At 65.9% G+C, this 18769-nt stretch overlaps 1 protein-coding gene across 4 annotated transcripts in view; it reads right to left on the bottom strand.

Annotated features, from left to right (window-relative positions):
- Nucleotides 1–18769, bottom strand: part of phex (phosphate regulating endopeptidase homolog, X-linked) — a 691216-nt gene that overhangs the window by 200457 nt on the left and 471990 nt on the right. The window lies entirely within an intron of this gene.

Here is an 18769-nt window from a genome sequence, read left to right as displayed (position 1 = left end):
AGTGTGGGTGAGGGACGGGACTCCCAGCCGCAGGGGTGTGGGTGAGTGACGGGACTCGGAGCCACAGGGAAGTGGGTGAGTGACGGGACTCCCAGCCGCAGGGGTGTGGGTGAGTGACGGGACTCGGAGCCGCAGGGGTGTGGGTGAGGGACGGGACTCCCAGCCGCAGGGGTGTGGGTGAGTGACGGGACTCGGAGCTGGGGGGGTGTGGGTGAGGGACGGGACTCGGAACCGCTGGGGTGTGGGTGAGTGACGGGACTCGGAGCCGGGGGAGTGTGGGTGAGGGACGGGACTCCCAGCCCCAGGCGTGTGGGTGAGTGACGGGACTTGGAGCCGGCGGAGTGTGGGTGAGTGACGGGGCTCGGAGCCGGAGGGGTGTGGGTGAGTGACGGGACTCGGAGCCGCAGGGGTGTGGGTGAGGGACGGGACTCGGAGCCGCAGGAGTGTGGGTGAGGGACGGGACTCCCAGCCCCAGGGATGTGGGTGAGTGACGGGACTCGGAGCCGCAGGGGTGTGGGTAAGGGACGGGACTCGGAGCCGGGGGAGTGTGGGTGAGGGACGGGACTCGGAGCCGCAGGGGTGTGGGTGAGGGACGGGACTCCCAGCCCCAGGGATGTGGGTGAGTGACGGGACTCGGAGCCGCAGGGGTGTGGGTAAGGGACGGGACTCGGAGCCGGGGGAGTGTGGGTGAGGGACGGGACTCGGAACCGCTGGGGTGTGGGTGAGTGACGGGACTCGGAGCCGGGAGAGTGTGGGTGAGGGACGGGACTCCCAGCCCCAGGCGTGTGGGTGAGTGACGGGACTCGGAGCCGGGGGAGTGTGGGTGAGTGATGGGACTCGGAGACGGAGGGGTGTGGGTGAGTGACGGGACTCGGAGCAGCAGGGGTGTGGGTGAGGGACGAGACTCGGAGCCGGAGGAGTGTGGGTGAGTGACGGGACTCGGAGCCGCAGGCGTGTGGGTGAGTGACGGGACTCGGAGCCGGAGGAGTGTGGGTGAGTGACGGGACTCCCAGCCGGAGGGATGTGGGTGAAGGACGGGACTCGGAGCCGCAGGGGTGTGGGTGAGGGACGGGACTCGGAGCTGGGGGGGTGTGGGTGAGGGACGGGACTCGGAACCGCTGGGGTGTGGGTGAGTGACGGGACTCGGAGCCGGGGGGTTGTGGGTGAGTGATGGGTCTCGCAGCTGCAGGGGTGTGGGTGAGTGATGGGTCTCGCAGCTGCAGGGGTGTGGGTGAGTGACGGGACTCCCAGCCGCAGGGGTGTGGGTGAGTGACGGGACTCGGAGCTGGGGGGGTGTGGGTGAGGGACGGGACTCGGAACCGCTGGGGTGTGGGTGAGTGACGGGACTCGGAGCCGGGGGGTTGTGGGTGAGTGATGGGTCTCGCAGCTGCAGGGGTGTGGGTGAGTGACGGGACTTGGAGCCGGAGGAGTGTGGGTGAGTGACGGGGCTCGGAGCCGGAGGGGTGTGGGTGAGTGACGGGACTCGGAGCCGCAGGGGTGTGGGTGAGGGACGGGACTCGGAGCCGCAGGAGTGTGGGTGAGGGACGAGACTCCCAGCCCCAGGGATGTGGGTGAGTGACGGGACTCGGAGCCGCAGGGGTGTGGGTAAGGGACGGGACTCGGAGCCGGGGGAGTGTGGGTGAGGGACGGGACTCGGAGCCGGGGGAGTGTGGGTGAGGGACGGGACTCGGAGCCGGGGGAGTGTGGGTGAGGGACGGGACTCCCAGCCCCAGGCGTGTGGGTGAGTGACGTGACTCGGAGCCGGGGGAGTGTGGGTGAGTGATGGGATTCAGATCCGCAGGGGTGTGGGTGAGGGACGGGACTCGGAGCCGGAGGAGTGTGGGTGAGGGACGGGACACCGAGCCGCGGGGATATCGGTGAGTGACGGGAATCCCAGCCGCAGGGGTGTGGGTGAGTGACGGGACTCCCAGCCGCAGGGGTGTTGGTGTGGGACGGGACTCGGAGCCGCCGGGGTGTGGGTGAAGAATGGGACTCGGAGCCGCAGGGATGTGGGTGAGTGACGGGACTCGGAGCCGGAGGAGTGTGGGTGAGGGACGGGACTCGGAGCCGGAGGAGTGTGGGTGAGTGACGGGACTCCCAGCCGCAGGGGTGTGGGTGAGTGATGGGTATCGCAGCCGGAGTGGTTTGGGTGAGTGACGGGTCTCGGAGCAACAGGGGTGTGGGTGAGTGACGGGACACGGAGCCGGAGGAGTGTGGGTGAGGGACGGGACTCGGAGCCGGAGGGCTGTGGGTGAGTGACGGGACTCCCAGCCGCGGGGATGTGGGTGAGTGACGGGACTCGGAGCCGGGGGAGTGTGGGTGAGGGACGGGACTCGGAGCCGGAGGAGTGTGGGTGAGGCACGGGACTCGGAGCCGGGGGAGTGTGGGTGAGGCACGGGACTCCCAGCCCCAGGCGTGTGGGTGAGGGACGGGTCTCGGAGCTGCAGGGGTGTGGGTGAGGGACGAGACTCGGAGCCGGGGGAGTGTGGGTGAGGGACGGGACTCCCAGCCCCAGGCGTGTGGGTGAGGGACGGGACACGGAGCCGCAGGGATGTGGGTTAGGGACGGGACTCGGAGCCGGGGGAGTGTGGGTGTGTGACGGGACTCGGAGCCGGAGGGGTGTGGGTGAGGGACGGGACTCCCAGCCGCAGGGGTGTGGGTGAGTGACGGGACTCGGAGCCGGGGGGGGGTGTGGGTGAGTGACGGGACTCGGAACCGCTGGGGTGTGGGTGAAGAACGGGAGTCGGAGCCGCAGGGATGTGGGTGAGGGACGGGACTCGGAGCCGGGGGGGTGTGGGTGAGTGACGGGTCTCGGAGCCGGGGGGGTGTGGGTGAGGGACGGGTCTCGCAGCCGCAGGGGTGTGGGTGAGTGACGGGACACGGAGCCGCAGGGGTGTGGGTGAGTGATGGGATTCGGAGCCGGAGGAGTGTGGGTGAGGGATGGGACTCGGAGCCGGAGGAGTGTGGGTGAGGGACGAGACTCGGAGCCGGGGGAGTGTGGGTGAGTTATGGGATTCGGAGCCGGAGGAGTGTGGGTGAGGGACGAGACTCGGAGCCGGAGGAGTGTGGGTGAGGGACGGGACTCGGAGCCGGAGGAGTGTGGGTGAGGGACGGGACTCGGAGCCGGAGGAGTGTGGGTGAGGGACGGGACTCGGAGCCACAGGGGTGTGGGTGAGTGACGGGACACGGAGCCGGAGGAGTGTGGGTGAGGGACGGGACTCGTAGCCGGAGGGCTGTGGGTGAGTGACGGGACTCCCAGCCGCGGGGATGTGGGTGAGTGACGGGACTCGGAGCCGGAGGAGTGTGGGTGAGGGACGGGACTCCCAGCCCCAGGCGTGTGGGTGAGGGACGGGACTCGGAGCCGGGGGACTGTGGGTGAGTGACGGGACTCGGAGCCGGAGGGGTGTGGGTGAAGAACGGGAGTCGGAGCCGCAGGGGTGTGGGTGAGTGACGGGTCTCGGAGCCGGGGGGGTGTGGGTGAGTGACGGGACACGGAGCTGGAGGAGTGTGGGTGAGGGACGGGACTCGGAGCCGGAGGAGTGCGGGTGAGGGACGGGTCTCGCAGCCGCAGGGGTGTGGGTGAGTGACGGGACACGGAGCCGCAGAGGTGTGGGTGAGGGACGGGACTCGGAGCCGGAGGGGTGTGGGTGAGTGACGGGACTCGGAGCCGGAGGAGTGCGGGTGAGGGACGGGTCTCGCAGCCGCAGGGGTGTGGGTGAGTGACGGGACACGGAGCCGCAGAGGTGTGGGTGAGGGACGGGACTCGGAGCCGGAGGAGTGTGGGTGAGTGATGGGATTCGGAGCCGGAGGAGTGTGGGTGAGGGACGGGACTCGGAGCCGGGGGGGGTGTGGGTGAGGGACGGGACTCGGAGCCGGTGGAGTGTGGGTGAGTGACGGGACTCGGAGCCACAGGGGTGTGGGTGAGTGACGGGACTCGGAGCCGGGGGAGTGTGGGTGAGTGATGGGATTCGGAGCCGGAGGAGTGTGGGTGAGGGACGGGACTCGGAGCCGGGGGAGTGTGGGTGAGTGATGGGATTCGGAGCCGGAGGAGTGTGGGTGAGGGACGGGACTCGGAGCCGGAGGAGTGTGGGTGAGGGACGGGACTCGGAGCCGGAGGAGTGTGGGTGAGGGACGGGACTCGGAGCCGGGGGGGGTGTGGGTGAGGGACGGGACTCGGAGCCGGAGGAGTGTGGGTGAGGGACGGGACTCGGAGCCGGAGGAGTGTGGGTGAGTGATGGGATTCGCAGCCGGGGGAGTGTGGGTGAGTGATGGGATTCGGAGCCGGAGGAGTGTGGGTGAGTGATGGGATTCGGAGCCGGAGGAGTGTGGGTGAGGGACGAGACTCGGAGCCGGGGAAGTGTGGGTGAGTGATGGGATTCGGAGCCGGAGGAGTGTGGGTGAGGGACGGGACTCGGAGCCGCAGGGGTGTGGGTGAGGGACGGGACTCGGAGCCGCAGGGGTGTGGGTGAGGGACGGGACTCGGAGCCGGAGGAGTGTGGGTGAGGGACGGGACTCGGAGCCGCAGGGGTGTGGGTGAGTGACGGGACTCGGAGCAGCAGGGATGTGGGTAAGGGACGGGACTCGGAGCCGCAGGGATGTGGGTAAGGGACGGGACTCGGAGCCGCAGGGATGTGGGTGAGGGACGGGACTCGGAGCCGGAGGAGTGTGGGTGAGGGACGGGACTCGGAGCCGGAGGAGTGTGGGTGAGGGACGGGACTCGGAGCCGGGGGGGGGTGTGGGTGAGGGACGGGACTCGGAGCCGGAGGAGTGTGGGTGAGGGACGGGACTCGGAGCCGGAGGAGTGTGGGTGAGGGACGGGACTCGGAGCCGGGGGGGGTGTGGGTGAGGTACGGGACTCGGAGCCGGAGGAGTGTGGGTGAAGAACGGGACTCGGAGCTGCAGGGATGTGGGTGAGTGACGGGACTCGGAGCCGGAGGGGTGTGGGTAAGTGACGGGACTCGGAGCCGCGGGGATGTGGGTGAGTGACGGGACTCGGAGCCGCAGGGATGTGGGTGAGGGACAGCACTCGGAGCCGCAGGGATGTGGGTGAGTGACGGGACTCAGAGCCGGAGGGATGTGGGTGAGTGACGGGACTCGGAGCCGGAGGGATGTGGGTGAGTGACGGGACTCCCAGCCGCAGGGGTGTGGGTGAGTGACGGGACTCGGAGCCACAGGGGTGTGGGTGAGTGATGGGTATCGCAGCCGGAGGGGTGTGGGTGAGGGACGGGACTCGGAGCCGGAGGAGTCTGGGTGATGGATGGGACACGGAGCCACAGGGCTGTGGGTGAGGGACGGGATCGGAGCCGGAGGGCTGTGGGTGAGTGACGGGACTCCCAGCCGCGGGGATGTGGGTGAGTGACAGGACTCCCAGCCGCATGGGTGTGGGTGAGTGACGGGACTCCCAGCCGCAGGGGTGTGGGTGTGGGAGGGGACTCGGAGCCGGGCGAGTGTGGGTGAGGGACGGGACTCGGACCCGCAGGAGTCTGGGTGAGTGACGGGACTCCCCGCCGCAGGGATGTGGGTGAGGGACGGGACTCGGAGCCGGGGGAGTGTGGGTGAGGGACGGGACTCGGACCCGCAGGAGTCTGGGTGAGTGACGGGACTCCCAGCCGCAGGGATGTGGGTGAGGGACGGGACTCGGAGCCGGAGGAGTGTGGGTGAGGGACGGGACTCGGAGCCGCAGGGGTGTGGGTGAGGGACGGGACTCGGAGCCGGAGGAGTGTGGGTGAGGGACGGGACTCTGAGCCGGGGGAGTGTGGGTGAGGGACGGGACTCGGAGCCGGAGGAGTGTGGGTGAGGGACGGGACTCGGAGCCGGAGGAGTGTGGGTGAGGGACGGGACTCGGAGCCGCAGGGGTGTGGGTGAGGGACGGGACTCGGAGCCGGAGGAGTGTGGGTGAGGGACGGGACTCTGAGCCGGGGGAGTGTGGGTGAGGGACGGGACTCGGAGCCGGAGGAGTGTGGGTGAGTGACGGGACTCGGAGCCGCAGTGGTGTGGGTGAGGGACGAGACTCGGAGCCGGGGGAGTGTGGGTGAGTGACGGGACTCGGAGCCGCAGGGATGTGGGTGAGTGACGGGACTCGGAGCCGGAGGAGTGTGGGTGAGTGACGGGTCTCGGAGCTGCAGGGGTGTGGGTGAGGGACGGGTCTCGGAGCTGCAGGGGTGTGGGTGAGGGACGGGGCTCCCAGCCGCAGGGATGTGGGTGAGTGACGGGACTCTGAGCCGGGAGGGTGTGGGTGAGTGACGGGACTCGCAACCGCTGGGGTGTGGGTGAAGAACGGGACACGGAGCTGGAGGAGTGTGGGTGAGTGACGGGACTCGGAGCCGCAGGGGTGTGGGTGAGGGACGGGACTCGGAGCCGGAGGAGTGTGGGTGAGTGACGGGACTCGGAGACGCAGGGATGTGGGTGAGGGACGGGACTCGGAGCCGGAGGAGTGTGGGTGAGTGACGGGACTCGGATCCGGAGGGGTGTGGGTGAGGGACGGGACTCCCAGCCGCAGGGGTGTGGGTGAGTGACGGGACTCGGAGCCGGGGGGGTGTGGGTGAGTGACGGGACTCGGAACCGCTGGGGTGTGGGTGAAGAACGGGACTCGGAGCCGCAGGGGTGTGGGTGAATGACGGGACTCGGAGCCGGAGGGGTGTGGGTGAGTGACGGGACTCGGAACCGGGGGGGTGTGGGTGAGGGACGGGACTCCCAGCCCCAGGCGTGTGGGTGAGGGACGGGTCTCGGAGCAGGAGGAGTGTGGGTGAGGGACGGGACTCAGAGCCGGAGGAGTGCGGGTGAGGGACGGGACTCCCAGCCCCAGGCGTGTGGGTGAGGGACGGGTCTCGGAGCTGCAGGGGTGTGGGTGAGGGACGTGACTCGGAGCCGGGGGAGTGTGGGTGAGTGACGTGACTCCCAGCCGCAGGGGTGTGGGTGAGGGACGGGACTCGGAGCCGCAGGGGTGTGGGTGAGTGACGGGACTCGGAGCCGGAGGAGTGTGGGTGAGTGACGTGACTCCCAGCCGCAGGGATGTGGGTGAGTGACGGGACTCGGAGCCGGAGGAGAGTGGGTGAGTGACGGGACTCGGAGCCACAGGGATGTGGGTGAGTGACGGGACTCGGAGCCGGAGGGGTGTGGGTAAGGGACGGGACTCCCAGCCGCAGGGGTGTGGGTGAGTGACGGGACTCGGAACCGCTGGGGTGTGGGTAAGGGACGGGACTCCCAGCCGCAGGGGTGTGGGTGAAGAACGGGACTCGGAGCCGCAGGGGTGTGGGTAAGGGACGGGACTCCCAGCCGCAGGGGTGTGGGTGAGTGACGGGACTCTGAGCCGGGAGGGTGTGGGTGAGTGACGGGACTCGCAACCGCTGGGGTGTGGGTGAAGAACGGGACACGGAGCTGGAGGAGTGTGGGTGAGGGACGGAACACGTAGCCGGGGGGGTGTGGTTGAGTGACGGAACTCAGAGCCGCAGGAATGTGGGTGAGTGACGGGACACGGAGCTGGAGGAGTGTGGGTGAGGGACGGGTCTCGGAGCCGCAGGGGTGTGGGTGAGGGACGGTACTCGGAGCCGGAGGAGTGTGGGTGAGTGATGGGTCTCGCAGCCGCAGGGGGTGTGGGTGAGTGACGGGACTCCCAGCCGCAGGGATGTGGGTGAGGGACGGGACTCGGAGCCGGAGGAGTGTGGGTGAGGGATGGGACTCGGAGCCGGGTGAGTGTGGGTAAGGGACGGGACTCGGAGCCGCAGGGGTGTGGGTGAGTGATGGGTCTCGCAGCCGCAGGGGTGTGGGTGAGTGACGGGACTCCCAGCCGCAGGGATGTGGGTGAGGGACGGGACTCTGAGCCGGAGGAGTGTGGGTGAGGGACGGGACTCGGAGCCGCAGGGGTGTGGGTGAGTGACGGGACTCGGAGCAGCAGGGATGTGGGTAAGGGACGGGACTCGGAGCCGGGGGGGATGTGGGTGAGGGACGGGACTCGGAGCCGCAGGGATGTGGGTAAGGGACGGGACTCGGAGCCGCAGGGATGTAGGTGAGGGACGAGACTCGGAGCCGGGGGAGTGTGGGTGAGGGACGGGACTCGGAGCCGGAGGAGTGTGGGTGAGGGACGGGACTCGGAGCCGGAGGAGTGTGGGTGAGGGACGGGACTCTGAGCCGGGGGAGTGTGGGTGAGGGACGGGACTCGGAGCCGGAGGAGTGTGGGTGAGGGACGGGACTCGGAGCCGGGGGAGTGTGGGTGAGGGACGGGACTCCCAGCCCCAGGCGTGTGGGTGAGGGACGGGTCTCGGAGCTGCAGGGGTGTGGGTGAGGGACGAGACTCGGAGTCGGGGGAGTGTGGGTGAGGGACGGGACTCGGAGCCGCAGGGGTGTGGGTGAGTGACGGGACTCGGAGCCGCAGGGATGTGGGTGAGTGACGGGACTCGGAGCCGGAGGAGTGTGGGTGAATGGCGGGACTCGGAGACGCAGGAGTCTGTGTGAGTGACGGGACTCGGAGCCGGGGGAGTGTGGGTGAGTGATGGGACTCCGAGCCGCAGGGATGTGGGTGAGTGATGGGACTCGGAGCCGCAGGGATGTGGGTGAGTGACGGGTCTCGGAGCCGGAGGAGTGTGGGTGAGTGACGGGACTCGGAGCCGCAGGGGTGTGGGTGAACATAGAACATAGAAAATACAGCACAGAACAGGCCCTTTGGCCCACGATGTTGTGCCGAACCTTTGTCCTAGATTAATCATAGATTATCATTGAATTTACAGTGCAGAAGGAGGCCATTCGGCCCTTTGAGTCTGCACCGTCTCCTGGGAAGCGCACCCTACCCAAACTCAACACTTCCACCCAACACCAAGGGCAATTTTGGACATTCAGGGCAATTTATCATTGGCCAATTCACCTAACCTGCACACCTTTGGACTGTGGGAGGAAACCGGAGCACCCGGAAGAAACCCACGGAGACACGGGGAGGACGTGCAGACTCCGCACAGACCCAAGACGGAATCGAACCTGCGACCCTGGAGCTGTGAAGCAATTGTGCTATCCACAATGCTACCGTGCTGCCCTTAAGAACAAATAAATCTACACTATATCATTTTACCGTAATCCATGTACCTATCCAATAGCTGCTTGAAGGTCCCTAATGTTTCCGACTCAACTACTTCCACAGGCAGTGCATTCCATGCCCCCACTACTCTCAGGGTAAAGAAGCTACCTCTGATATCCCTCCTATATCTTCCACCTTTCACCTTAAATTTATGTCCCCTTGTAATGGTTTGTTCCACCCGGGGAAAAAGTCTCTGACTGTCTACTCTATCTATTCCCCTGATCATCTTATAAACCTCTATCAAGTCGCCCCTCATCCTTCTCCGTTCTAATGAGAAAAGGCCTAGCACCCTCAACCTTTCCTCGTAAGACCTACTCTCCATTCCAGGCAACATCCTGGTAAATCTTCTTTGCACCTTTTCCAAAGCTTCCACATCCTCCTAAAATGAGGCAACCAGAGTGAGTGACGGGACTCGGAGCCGCAGAGGTGTGGGTGAGTGACGGGACTCGGAGCCGCAGGGCTGTGGGTGAGTGACGGGACTCGGAGCCGCAGGGCTGTGGGTGAGGGACGGGACTCGGAGCCGCAGGGGTTTGGGTGAGTGACGGGACTCCCAGCCGCAGGAGTGTGGGTGAGTGACGGGACTCGGAGCCGCAAGGCTGTGGGTGAGGGACGGGACTCGGAGCCGGAGGAGTGTGGGTGAGTGACGGGACTCCCAGCCGCAGGAGTGTGGGTGAGTGACGGGACTCGGAGCCGCAGGGCTGTGGGTGAGGGACGGGACTCGGAGCCGGAGGAGTGTGGGTGAGTGACGGGACTCCCAGCCGCAGGAGTGTGGGTGAGTGACGGGACTCGGAGCCGCAGGGCTGTGGGTGAGGGACGGGACTCGGAGCCGCAGGGGTGTGGGTGAGTGACGGGAATTGGAGCCGCAGGGGTGTGGGTGAGTAACGGGTCTCGCAGCCGGAGGAGTGTGGGTGAGTGACGGGACTCGGAGCCGCAGGGATGTGGGTGAGTGACAGGACTCCCAGCCGCAGGGTTGTGGGTGAGGGACGGGACTCGGAGCAGCAGGGATGTGGGTGAGTGACGGGACTCGGAGCCGGAGGGATGTGGGTGAGTGACGGGACTCGGAGCCGCAGGGGTGTGGGTGAAGGACGGGACTCCCAGCCCCAGGGATGTGGGTGAGGGACGGGACTCGGAGCCGCGGGGATGTGGGTGCGTGACGAGACTCGGAGCCGGGGGAGTGTGGGTGAGTGACGGGACTCGGAGCCGCAGGGGTGTGGGTGAGTGACGGGACACGGAGCTGGAGGAGTGTGGGTGAGTGACGGGACTCGGAGCCGCAGGGGTGTGGGTGAGGGACGGGACTCGGAGCCGGAGGAGTGTGGGTGAGTGATGGGTCTCGCAGCCGCATGGGTGTGGGTGAGTGACGGGACTCCCAGCCGCAGGGATGTGGGTGAGGGACGGGACTCGGAGCCGGAGGGATGTGGGTGAGTGACGGCACTCGGAGCCGCAGGGGTGTGGGTGAAGGACGGGCCTCCCAGCCCCAGGGGTGTGGGTGAGGGACGGGACTCGGAGCCGCGGGGATGTGGGTGAGTGACGAGACTCGGACCCGGGGGAGTGTGGGTGAGTGACGGGACTCGGAGCCGCAGGGGTGTGGGTGAGTGACGGGACACGGAGCTGGAGGAGTGTGGGTGAGTGACGGGACTCGGAGCCGCAGGGGTGTGGGTGAGTGACGGGACTCCCAGCCGCAGGGATGTGGGTGAGGGACGGGACTCGGAGCCGGAGGAGTGTGGGTGAGTGACGGGACTCGGAGCCGGAGGGGTGTGGGTGAGTGACGGGACTCGGAGCTGGGGGGGTGTGGGTGAGTGACGGGACTCGGAACCGCTGGGGTGTGGGTGAAGAACGGGACTCGGAGCCGCAGGGGTGTGGGTGAGTGACGGGTCTCGGAGCCGGGGGGGGGGGTGGGTGAGTGACGGGACACGGAGCTGGAGGAGTGTGGGTGAGGGACGGGACTCGGAGCCGGAGGAGTGCGGGTGAGGGACGGGACTCCCAGCCGCAGGGGTGTGGGTGAGGGACGGTACTCGGAGCCGGAGGAGTGTGGGTGGGGGACGGGACTCGGAGCCGGAGGAGTGCGGGTGAGGGACGGGTCTCGCAGCCGCAGGGGTGTGGGTGAGTGACGGGACTCCCAGCCGCAGGGGTGTGGGTGAGGGACGGGACTCGGTGCCGGAGGAGTGTGGATGAGGGACGGGACTCAGAGCCGCAGGGGTGTGGATAAGGGAGGAGACTCGGAGCCGGGGGAGTGTGGGTGAGGGACGGGACTCGGAGCCGGAGGTGTGTGGGTGAGGGACGGGACTCTGAGCCGGGGGAGTGTGGGTGAGTGACGGGACTCGGAGCCGCAGGGATGTGGGTGAGTGACGTGACTCGGAGCCGGGGGAGTGTGGGTGAGTGACGGGACTCTGAGCCGCAGGGGTGTGGGTGAGTGACGGGACTCGGAGCCGCAGGGATGTGGGTGAGGGACGGGACTCGGAGCCGGAGGAGTGTGGGTGAGTGACGGGACTCGGATCCGGAGGGGTGTGGGTGAGGGACGGGACTCCCAGCCGCAGGGGTGTGGGTGAGTGACGGGACTCGGTGCCGGGGGGGTGTGGGTGAGTGACGGGACTCGGAACCGCTGGGGTGTGGGTGAAGAACGGGACTCGGAGCCGCAGGGGTGTGGGTGAGTGACGGGACTCGGAGCCGGGGGGTGTGGGTGAGGGACGGGTCTCGGAGCTGCAGGGGTGTGGGTGAGGGACGTGACTCGGAGCCGGGGGAGTGTGGGTGAGTGACGTGACTCAGAGCCGGAGGAGTGCGGGTGAGGGACGGCTCTCGGAGCTGCAGGGGTGTGGGTGAGGGACGTGACTCGGAGCCGGGGGAGTGTGGGTGAGTGACGTGACTCCCAGCCGCAGGGGTGTGGGTGAGGGACGGGACTCGGAGTCGCAGGGGTGTGGGTGAGTGACGGGACTCGGAGCCGGAGGAGTGTGGGTGAGTGACGTGACTCCCAGCCGCAGGGATGTGAGTGAGTGACGGGACTCGGAACCGCAGGGGTGTGGGTGAAGGACGGGACTCGGAGCCGGGGGGGATGTGGGTGAGGGACGGGACTCGGAGCCGCAGGGATGTGGGTAAGGGACGGGACTCGGAGCCGCAGGGATGTGGGTGAGTGACGGGACTCGGAACCGCAGGGGTGTGGGTGAAGGACGGGACTCGGAGCCGGAGGAGAGTGGGTGAGTGACGGGACTCGGAGCCACAGGGATGTGGGTGAGTGACGGGACTCGGAGCCGGAGGGGTGTGGGTGAGTGACGGGACTCGGAACCGCTGGGGTGTGGGTGAGGGACGGGACTCCCAGCCGCAGGGGTGTGGGTGAAGAACGGGACTGGGAACCGCTGGGGTGTGGGTGAGGGACGGGACTCCCAGCCGCAGGGGTGTGGGTGAGTGACGGGACTCTGAGCCGGGAGGGTGTGGGTGAGTGACGGGACTCGCAACCGCTGGGGTGTGGGTGAAGAACGGGACACGGAGCCGGGGGAGTGTGGTTGAGTGACGGAACTCAGAGCCGCAGGGATGTGGGTGAGTGACGGGACACGGAGCTGGAGGAGTGTGGGTGAGGGACGGGACACGGAGCTGGAGGAGTGTGGGTGAGGGACGGGACACGGAGCCGCAGGGGTGTGGGTGAGGGACGGTCTTCGGAGCCGCAGGGGTGTGGGTGAGTGACGGGACTCCCAGCCGCAGGGATGTGGGTGAGGGACGGGACTCGGAGCCGGAGGAGTGTGGGTGAGGGACGGGACTCGGAGCCGGAGGAGTGTGGGTGAGTGACGGGACTCGGAGCAGCAGGGATGTGGGTAAGGGACGGGACTCGGAGCCGGGGGGGATGTGGGTGAGGGACGGGACTCGGAGCCGGGGAGGATGTGGGTGAGGGACGGGACTCGGAGCCGCAGGGATGTGGGTAAGGGACGGGACTCGGAGCCGCAGGGATGTGGGTGAGGGACGAGACTCGGAGCCGGGGGAGTGTGGGTGAGGGACGGGACTCGGAGCCGGAGGAGTGTGGGTGAGGGACGGGACTCGGAACCGGAAGAGTGTGGGTGAGGGACGGGACTCGGAGCCGGGGGAGTGTGGGTGAGGGACGGGACTCCCAGCCCCAGGCGTGTGGGTGAGGGACGGGTCTCGGAGCTGCAGGGGTGTGGGTGAGGGACGAGACTCGGAGTCGGGGGAGTGTGGGTGAGGGACGGGACTCGGAGCCGCAGGGGTGTGGGTGAGTGACGGGACTCGGAGCCGCAGGGATGTGGGTGAGTGACGGGACTCGGAGCCGGATGAGTGTGGGTGAATGACGGGACTCGGAGACGCAGGAGTCTGTGTGAGTGACGGGACTCGGAGCCGGGGGAGTGTGGGTGAGTGATGGGACTCCCAGCTGCAGGGATGTGGGTGAGTGACGGGACTCGGAGCCGCAGGGATGTGGGTGAGTGATGGGACTCGGAGCCGCAGGGATGTGGGTGAGTGACGGGTCTCGGAGCCGGAGGAGTGTGGGTGAGTGACGGGACTCGGAGCCGCAGGGGTGTGGGTGAACATAGAACATAGAAAATACAGCACAGAACAGGCCCTTCGGCCCACGATGTTGTGCCAAACCTTTGTCCTAGATTAATCATAGATTATCATTGAATTTACAGTGCAGAAGGAGGCCATTCGGCCCTTTGAGTCTGCACCGTCTCCTGGGAAGCGCACCCTACCCAAACTCAACACTTCCACCCAACACCAAGGGCAATTTTGGACATTCAGGGCAATTTATCATTGGCCAATTCACCTAACCTGCACACCTTTGGACTGTGGGAGAAAACCGGAGCACCCGGAAGAAACCCACGCAGACACGGGGAGGACGTGCAGACTCCGCACAGACAGTGACCCAAGCCGGAATCGAATCTGGGACCCTGGAGCTGTGAAGCAATTGTGCTATCCACAATGCTACCGTGCTGTCCTTAAGAACAAATAAATCTACACTATATCATTTTACCGTAATCCATGTACCTATCCAATAGCTGCTTGAAGGTCCCTAATGTTTCCGACTCAACTACTTCCACAGGCAGTGCATTCCATGCCCCCACTACTCTCAGGGTAAAGAACCTACCTCTGATATCCCTCCTATATCTTCCACCTTTCACCTTAAATTTATGTCCCCTTGTAATGGTTTGTTCCACCCGGGGAAAAAGTCTCTGACTGTCTACTCTATCTATTCCCCTGATCATCTTATAAACCTCTATCAAGTCGCCCCTCATCCTTCTCCGCTCTAATGAGAAAAGGCCTAGCACCCTCAACCTTTCCTCGTAAGACCTACTCTCCATTCCAGGCAACATCCTGGTAAATCTTCTTTGCACCTTTTCCAAAGCTTCCACATCCTCCTAAAATGAGGCAACCAGAGTGAGTGACGGGACTCGGAGCCGCAGAGGTGTGGGTGAGTGACGGGACTCGGAGCCGCAGGGCTGTGGGTGAGTGACGGGACTCGGAGCCGCAGGGCTGTGGGTGAGGGACGGGACTCGGAGCCGCAGGGGTTTGGGTGAGTGACGGGACTCCCAGCCGCAGGAGTGTGGGTGAGTGACGGGACTCGGAGCCGCAAGGCTGTGGGTGAGGAACGGGACTCGGAGCCGGAGGAGTGTGGGTGAGTGACGGGACTCCCTGCCGCAGGAGTGTGGGTGAGTGACGGGACTCGGAGCCGCAGGGCTGTGGGTGAGGGACGGGACTCGGAGCCGGAGGAGTGTGGGTGAGTGACGGGACTCCCAGCCGCAGGAGTGTGGGTGAGTGACGGGACTCGGAGCCGCAGGGCTGTGGGTGAGGGACGGGATTCGGAGCCGCAGGGGTGTGGGTGAGTGACGGGACTTGGAGCCGCAGGGGTGTGGGTGAGTAACGGGTCTCGCAGCCGGAGGAGTGTGGGTGAGTGACGGGACTCGGAGCCGCAGGGATGTGGGTGAGTGACAGGACTCCCAGCCGCAGGGTTGTGGGTGAGGGACGGGACTCGGAGCAGCAGGGATGTGGGTGAGTGACGGGACTCGGAGCCGGAGGGATGTGGGTGAGTGACGGGACTCGGAGCCGCAGGGGTGTGGGTGAGGGACGGGACTCCCAGCCCCAGGGATGTGGGTGAGTGACGGGACTCGGAGCCGCAGGGATGTGGGTGAGTGACGGGACTCGGAGCCGCAGGGGTGTGGGTGAGGGACGGGACTCGGAGCCGCGGGGATGTGGGTGAGTGACGAGACTCGGAGCCGGGGGAGTGTGGGTGAGTGACGGGACTCGGAGCCGCAGGGGTGTGGGTGAGTGACGGGACTCGGAGCCGCAGGGGTGTGGGTAAGTGACGGGACTCGGAGCCGCAGGGATGTGGGTGAGGGACGGCACTCGGAGCCGCAGGGGTGTGGGTGAGTGACGGGACTCGGAGCCGCAGGGGTGTGGGTGAGTGACGGGACTCGGAGCCGGAGGAGTGTGGGTGAGGGACGGGACTCCCAGCCCCAGGAATGTGGGTGAGGGACGGGACTCGGAGCCGGGGGAGTGTGGGTGAGTGACAGGACTCCCAGCCGCTGGGTTGTGGGTGAGGGACGGGACTCCCAGCCCCAGGGATGTGGGTGAGTGACGGGACTCGGAGCCGCAGGGGTGTGGGTGAGTAACGGGACTCGGAGCCGCAGGGATGTGGGTGAGTGACGGGACTTGGAGCCGCAGGGGTGTGGGTGAGTGACGGGACTCGGAGCCGGGGGAGTGTGGGTGAGTGACGGGACTCGGAGCCGCAGGGGTGTGGGTGAGTGACGGGACTCGGAGCCGCAGGTGTGTGGGTGAGTAACGGGACTCGGAGCTGCAGGGGTGTGGGTGAGTGACGGGACTCGGAGCCGGGGGAGTGTGGGTGAGGGACGGGACTCCCAGCCCCAGGAATGTGGGTGAGGGACGGGACTCGGAGCCGCAGGGGTGTGGGTGAGGGACGGGACTCCCAGCCGCAGGTGGGTGGGTGAGGGACAGGACTCGGAGCCGCAGGGATGTGGGTGAGGGACGGGACTCCCAGCCGCAGGTGGGTGGGTGAGGGACAGGACTCGGAGCCGCAGGGATGTGGGTGAGGGACGGGACTCCCAGCCGCAGGGGTGTGGGTGAGTGACGGGACTCGGAGCCACAGGCATGTGGGTGAGGGACGGGACTCGGAGCCACAGGGATGTGGGTGAGGGACGGGACTCGGAGCCGCAGGAGTGTGGGTGAGTGACGGGACTCGGAGCCACAGGGGTGTGGGTGAGTGACGGGACTCGGAGCCGCCAGGGTGTGGGTGAGGGACGGGACTCGGAGCCGCAGGGATGTGGGTGAGTGACGGGACTCCCAGCCGCAGGGGTGTGGGTGAGTGACGGGACCCGGAGCATTGGGTGAGGGACGGGACTCGGAGCCGCAGGGGTGTGGGGGAGTGACGGGACTCCCAGCCGCAGGGGTGTGGGGGAGTGACGGGACTCCCAGCCGCAGGGGTGTGGGGGAGTGACGGGACTCCCAGCCGCAGGGGTGTGGGGGAGTGACGGGACTCCCAGCCGCAGGGGTGTGGGGGAGTGACGGGACTCGGAGCCGGGGGGGGTGTGGGTGAGTGACGGGACTCCCAGCCGCAGGGGTGTGGGTGAGTGACGGGACTCGGAGCCGCAGGGGAGTGGGTGAGTGACGGGACTCCCAGCCGCAGGGATGTGGGTGAGTGACGGGACTCCCAGCCGCAGGGGTGTGGGGGAGTGACGGGACTCCCAGCCGCAGGGGTGTGGGTGAGGGACGGGACTCCCAGCCGCAGGGGTGTGGGGGAGTGACGGGACTCCCAGCCGCAGGGGTGTGGGTGAGGGACGGGACTCGGAGTCGCAGGAGTGTTCGGTGAGTGACGGGACTCGGAGCTGCAGGGGTGTGGGTGAGTGACGGGACTCGGAGCCGCAGGGGTGTGGGTGAGTGACGGGACTCGGAGCTGCAGGGGTGTGGGTGAGTGATGGGACTCCCAGCCGCAGTGGTGTGGGTGAGTGACGGGACTTGGAGCCGCAGGGGTGTGGGTGAGTGACGGGACTCGGAGCTGCAGGGGTGTGGGGGAGTGACGGGACTCCCAGCCGCAGGGGTGTGGGTGAGTGACGGGACTCGGAGCTGCAGGGGTGTGGGTGAGTGACGGGACTCGGAGCTGCAGGGGTGTGGGGGAGTGACGGGACTCCCAGCCGCAGGGGTGTGGGTGAGTGACGGGACTCCCAGCCGGGGGAGTGTGGGTGAGTGACGGGACTCGGAGCCGCAGGGGCGTGGGTGAGTGACGGGACTCGGAGCTGCAGGGGTGTGGGTGAGTGACGGGACTCGGAGCCGGGGGGGTGTGGGTGAGTGACGGGACTCCCAGCCACAGGTATGTGGGTGAGGGACGGGACTCGGAGCCGCAGGGGTGTGGGTGAGTGACGGGACACGGAGCTGCAGGGGTGTGGGTGAGTGACGGGACTCGGAGCCGCAGGGGAGTGGGTGAGTGACGGGACTCTGAGCCGGAGGAGTGTGGGTGAGTGACGGGACTCGGAGCCGCAGGGGAGTGGGTGAGTGACGGGACTCCCAGCCGCAGGGATGTGGGTGAGGGACGGGACTCGGAGCCGCAGGGGTGTGGGTGAGTGACGGGACACGGAGCCGCAGGGGTGTGGGTGAGTGACGGGACTCGGAGCCGCAGGGGTGTGGGTGAGGGGTTAGAGGTCTTTTATTACGATGCTGTATCATCTTTGATTACACCTCTCTGTGTTTTGATATACTACGTCGTGTAATATGTGTTACTCAAACCTTGGTTACTGATCAGGTGTTCTGAATCTCGATGAAGTAGTAACAAAAGTTTTATTGAATAACTATAACAATAATTACGTGAGATCTTTACTTTAACTTTGATACTAATGATAAGGTTAACAAGATCTAACTACAGTAACTATGCTGAACTATACTAACGACCTGAGCTAATCTGATACTCCTGTCCTGGCCACAGTCCACCCAAAAGGGAGAGAGAGACACAATGTGGTTGCCAGGGTCAGTATTGAAGGAGTGCTGATCTGTCAAAGGGTCAGTATTGAGGGAGTGCTACATTGTAAGAGGGTCAGTACTGAGGTAGTGCCGCACTATCAGAGGGTCAGCATTGAGGGAGTGCTGCACTCTTTGAGGATCTGTACTGAGAGATTGCTGCACTGTCAGAGGGTCAGAAATGAGGGAGAGCTATAATGCCAGGGGGTTAGTACTGGGGGAATGCTGCACTCTTCGAGGATCTGTACTGAGAGATTGCTTCATTGTCCGAGGGTCAACATGGGGGAGTGCTGCATTGTCGGAGACTCAGTAATGAGGGAGTGCTGCACTGTTGATGGGTCAATTCTGAGGGAAGGCTGCACTATTTGAGGATCAGTACTGAGCATTGTCGTAAGGTCAGTACTGAGTGTCAGTACTTTGTTGTAAAATCCCATCTGGTTCACTAATGTCCTTTAGGGAAGGAAAACCGCCGTCCTTACATGGCCTACATATGACTTCAGAACCACAGCAATGTGGTGCTCTCTGAAATGGTGTAGCAAGTCACTCAGTTCAAGGGAAATTATGAATGGACACCATAATGCCCACATCCCATGAAAGAACAAAGAAAAAAAATACTTAAAAGAAAGGATTTTATTTGCTATTAATCACTTTGGAGCAGCCCAAGCCTGAAGAAGGCTCTATATAGAACATACAGTGCAGAAGGAGGCCATTCAGCCCATCGAGTCTGCACCGACCCACTTTAAGACCTCACTT

The sequence above is a fragment of the Scyliorhinus torazame genome, chromosome 8 (genome assembly GCF_047496885.1).
Source record: "Scyliorhinus torazame isolate Kashiwa2021f chromosome 8, sScyTor2.1, whole genome shotgun sequence".
Taxonomy (NCBI): Eukaryota; Metazoa; Chordata; class Chondrichthyes; order Carcharhiniformes; family Scyliorhinidae; genus Scyliorhinus; species Scyliorhinus torazame.
This window is presented reverse-complemented; position numbering and strand designations above follow the sequence as displayed.